Genomic DNA, 5938 nt, shown 5'->3' on the forward strand with positions numbered 1-5938 from the left:
TCCCATCTAGTACCAACCCAAAAGCCAAATTGTCACTAAAGGAGATCCCATAGGACTAGGATACAAGGATAACCACAAAATCGGGTAGTGGAGACAAGAATACAGCCTAACCCACTCTTTCCGTTGAATCCCCCCACTAATCCATGTTTAAAAGTGCCCATGAAAAGTAAGGAAAATTACTCAACTTTACCAATGAAAATCCATACCTTTGGGGTTGGGAGGCTTACCTTCAAACATACATTCATGGCAAGTGGTCGAGGGACTACATGGATGGCTCAAGTGGTGAAGACAATGGCATATTGAGCTATCTGGCGGATCCAAGGGGCTGCTAGCTGAGAACCATCTAGGAGGCTTTTTTTTTCTCCCGTGTATACTTCCCATAGGTGGTGGGTAACAGGTCCATATTTAGATTCCTCTCACACTCTATTTAGTCATGTGGATTAGCCAAATTTTATTTTCTTGTTTTATCTACTACCTTGTAAACCTTTTTCTTTATGCATTAATAATATATTGGATCTAAAATAATAATAGTTGTTTAAATTAAAATAAAATTAGGCATTACTAAGGACATTATCATCAATTTTAAATTACATAGTTTGATTACAAAATTTTACTGGCCTTGGGGCTATAAATAAACAAATAATGAAGTCGTGACATTTTTAAGTAAATTCACAATATGACCCAAATTATATTTGTTAGGTATTTTTCTAGTGTGAATCATTTCTTTGTAATTTGTTGATCATATTCCATAATGTAGTTTGGCACATCGATTTGAATATGCTACTACAAATAAAATGACATGATGGTTTACTATCTAAGATTACCTGCAACTAGGGATATAAATGATAATAAAGTTAAATCTATCTCATAGGTAGGATGTCCTTACAAGAGATGTTAACCTTTTAGAAATGGATTAGAAAAGGAGATCACTAAAATGGTGAGAGATATTTCATTACAAGGAAAACACGACATAATTGAGCATTTTATGAAAATTCCTTGAATTATTTTTTTCTTCTCCATTTATACTAGAGGTTTCTATGAAAGGAAAGTGGGTGAGATTCTTAGTAAAACCATTTTACCAATGTGGTTAATTTGTCTTATCACATTGGTTCATATAACCTTTAAGAGTAATACTAGTGTATGACCCCATAATAAACATTGAGGTAGGTTAAAATATTTTGTTATAAAATATTTGATTGAACAAAATCATTGTTAAAGTAAATAAAAACAAATTGAAAATTCATTTTTCATATTCATTTAGTGCTTCACATCAATTCAAGCATTGGTGCTTAGTATTAAAACATCTTGATTTTAATTCTTGAGTTAGCAATGTATGCATATGTGTATATGATGAAAGGCTGAGAGACGAATAATGAAATAATGTGTAAATATTGTACATGGGCAATAAAAAGGTATCATTAGCTACAAACAAAGGATGGAAAAATACATGGGGTCTATGGTTCCAAAAGACAGGATTTAAAGGGAGGTTTAGAGGGCCAAAATTAAAATGTTAATATTTGATCCTATGTGTAAGCCTTATACATTATGTTATCCTAACTCTTTGGAGTCTTGGGATTAGAGGGGAAGTGAGATATGGGTTTCGTAGGAAGACATGTGGTTAGTTGATATCATGCAAATTTAACTTATTATTTTTGTGAGACCATCCATCATTATACTGTGGAATTCTTCTCTTAAAGTTTGTGTGGGATGAAACAAATCACATCAACCTATCATTTCTCTTATCCATTCCCCATACTTCTACATAGTTATGAATTATACAATGGATGAGGTAGCTCATGTGTGTGGGATGTGTTGTTTGGTTGATGTTATAATATTGGTCTTGTCTTGTGAAAAGGTTATTGATTATAAGAAAATTAGGAGTTTGGAATCTTCTCCAACTCTACACTCCTTGATTTTAAGTAATTTGAGCCTTCATGAGGGTACAACCATGGATAATAATACATTGTTACTCACAAGTGCTTCACTAGATATTAAATAATACTTACTAAAATCATGTTTATGAATTTCCTTCCCAATAGATATCCTATGTAGCCATTTCTTGCGGTATTTATAATATCTCCTTTTAGATTCTTTTTAGATCAACTATACCGACATATTACTTCTAATATCTTTAATTTTAAACCCCCCAATATGAATTCACATAATATAATATTCCCTAATTAATCAATCCCCTATGTTTTCATTGTTGCGACTACTAGAGCATTCTTTTTAGTTTTAATGACCTACAAAAGGGATTAAAATAGTTTGAGAAGGATGTAGTGGAAATGAATGATAATGTCGCCTATTAGACTTTATATTGGAATCATTGAAAAGGAGGGTTTGAGTAGTATCTTTGGGAAAATAATAGGGCTCGGTACCAACGCACGGTTGAAACAAGGGATTCTAAATATGAGAGAGGTGGATGTATTGGATGATCAATTTCAACTCTCCTTTACACGGATTATATGTAAAAGAAAATTCATAAGTAATGTTTTACCAAAATTATTACCATTTTATAAACCTAGATATACAATTCAATTATAACTATTTTTAATATAAAATCTTAATCATTACCATGATAAAATAACTATATATATATATACTCTTTCACAATAATCCTTCATCATTGCTAATACTCTTTTTTCATGAGTTAGCCTTCATTAACTTTTAACTATTTTTAATATAAAATCTTAATCATTACTATGATAAAAATGACAATAAATAAATAAATATAAAATATTTCTCAATAATCCTTCATCGTTGCTAGTACTCTTTTCTCATGAGTTAGCCTTCATTAACTTTTAACTTTTTATAAACATAATAATCATTGATCGTGTAACAATTTGAGAATTAATTTTTGGTACTTAGTAATATAAATTGTCTACAAAGATTGTGTTTTTTAAAATTCATACTTTATAATTTTTTGAAGAATTAATATTTTCCATATCTAGTATATAAATTGTCCATAAAGATTGTATTTTTGATATATATATAAAATTATTTAAAAATAATAATTTATATATTAATTTTTTTTTTTCAAATTCATATTTATATATTTTCTTTTATCACGGCCATAGTCTAAAAAGTGAATTTTATCATTTAACATATAAAAATAATAAGCTACAATATCAATCAATAATATTCAACTATATAAATCACTCTTCAACCTATGTCTAACTTTATCAACAACCCATTAAGTAAACACTTAAAAACACATCAACATCCACTTACCATCATTCTAAATATGCCATCATCATTCTAAATAGGCCATCATAATATATCTGTAAAATCAATTAAATATTTTTATTTTTTTCACCCATAAAAAATTGAATTTTGTATATAAATAAATTAAACCATATGAATTTTGTATATAAATAAATTAAATCATATATATTTTGTTATATGTACGGAAGTTGTAATAGCCAAGTAAGAGCATGTATTGATTGTTATGATCCTCATAAAGCATAGCAATGTAATACGATAAAATCTAAAAAAGAATTGACATTTTCACATCAAATCATTAAAAAAAAAATTAAAAACTCATTAATTGATTTATTTTTTTTCCATAGAAAAATATATATATATGTACGAACTGGATTGGGTTCAAGTGCAGCTTTATTGGACTTAACTAGTGTTACACAAGTCACCGCAAAAGTAATGGGTATCATAACTAGCAATTGTCCCAAAAGGTACAAAGAGAGGCCGATATGATTATTAAATTGGAATTGTTGAATTTTTCTAGAAGAGTTAATTGGTTTGTGGAAAACCTTGTTTTTTTAGAGTGCATCATTGTGCAATTACTTTTCTTTAGATGTTTTGTTTATATCTATATTACAAGGAACACATTGAATGTCTTATTTCATTTTAGAGTAAGTTAATTACCCAAAATCAAGAAACCTTTATAGATGGCCAAGCATATATTCACTAGGCCATTATAAAACATCATATATCGTAACAAAGAGGTAACAAGAAGGTGGATGATGATATTATAAGCATCAATTTTCATTAAAGCTCTGAGCTTCACTGGCTTGGAGAGTAAATTGAAAAAGTTTCTCATCTCTATGAAGTACCATTATTACACCTCAAAATAGATTTAACAATGCCACATTAAAAATGCTCTAAACAAAGCCTATGTTCGAAAAAGCTAAAACCTCTGTGACACACATAGGTAGGCAGTGCAGGCTTCCCTAGTGACAATGAAAAACACAAGTGTCTAATAAACAGACAGTCCTCTATGTTTCCCAAGTCTAGAATCAAGCATAGGTACCTAAAAAATAGAGAGTTATAGCTCTGTGTTTCTCTTGTCCTATATCAAAAACATTGTCTACCAACTTCAATCGATTTTCCAAGTAGTGAACTACAAATTATAAAATCAACTTGATCATAAAAACAGAAACATAAAATCATTCTGTAAATTTGAAACCAGAGTTATTAAACACTTAGATTATGACAAAAGGTTGTTCCAATGTAAATAGATATAAGTAAAGATAGATATTTATGCCATTGCATGCATCGGATCAAACCTACTCTTCATATTTTGTCATTTATGTACCAGTGTATGTAATTATTTAGGCTTCTATTCAACTGAAAAGATGTTCGACTGTGTTTTCTGATCTATATAAAATTTCCTTAATTTAATGAAAGATAAAAATCTTGGATGATATAACAGACTGAATGAAAATGCCACATTTCTTTTAACTAGTGAAATACAACATAATGTGTTGTTATTGTGGCCTATCACTGCAAAATGTAGGTCTAAATATGTTAATGATAAATATGCAATTCAATGCCAAAATACTCTTAATTTATACCTTAACCTGTTCGTGAATCTTGATTCTTGGTGTATACACGGTGGATGATGAACAATAGAGGAGTCTATTCTCGTTGTGTGTTTGGAAATAGAACCATGAAAGAAACATCATAGTCCATGCATTGGTGCTTTGAAGAATCAGATTAAATTAATACATTATATAGTTTATTTTAGTATAGGTAAAGAAGCATCTGAGACAATAAAGCTTATGTAGTCACTAGTACCACTGATATTGTGAACAAAATTGGTCCAAAAACCATGGATAGGAACAATACAAAGAAACACAGGCACAGCATTTGTGCTTGACAAATCAGATTAAATTAGTACATTGTATTGTTTATTTCAATATCGATAAAAGAGGAATCCGAGACACAGTACATCCCTTGTAGCCACAACTGATACTATGAACAAAATTGGTCCGAAAACCTTGTACAGATTATTTGATCTTTGAAGTGATTGCACAGATATGCTAGAACTACTAAACACACTGAAGCATAATGCTTATCATGTTGGGAAAAATGTGTTAACTACTGAATTAGCTACCCATCCAATCATATCAAGTATAATATTTTGGCAATATATATGATATGAGTTCAAAGGATTGCATTCCTCTCCCAGCTGTGTCAACCCATACCAAAATATGCACAAACAACATAATGGCTGGCACCTAGATCAAGAGTTCTTGATCACAAGACAAATTCTCAGTAAATAAATTATATAAGCTTGAAAACACTGGGACAATCCTTGCCTTCTGAAATAAATGGCACAGACCTAAAAAAACCAAATTAATAATTAACACTCTTCTGCATCTGATTTTAGGGTAATTTCATGACCTAGTGGTGATTATGAATCAAGGCCTAAAAGTCGAATAATTAGAATTTAGAGATATAAAACATGGTAACTGTAGAGGGCAAGGAGCAAAACCCGCACGCTGGATACTAGAAATTTTTATGCAATGGCAGCTGATGATGTTAGCACCAATTATGGTGATAAGGAGAGGGACTGGATTTAGGATAAGGGAGAGCCAGAGCAGATATTGAAATAAGAGAGCATTAAAGTTTATAATTGATAGCAATAGGGTTTGTGGTTTAGGTGTAGATGTTGGGTTTTCTGTACCTGTTGGATCAG

The sequence above is a fragment of the Pinus tabuliformis genome, chromosome J (genome assembly GCF_031772625.1).
Source record: "Pinus tabuliformis cultivar Carrire ecotype Pingquan chromosome J, CPIR1, whole genome shotgun sequence".
NCBI classification, from domain to species: domain Eukaryota; kingdom Viridiplantae; phylum Streptophyta; class Pinopsida; order Pinales; family Pinaceae; genus Pinus; species Pinus tabuliformis.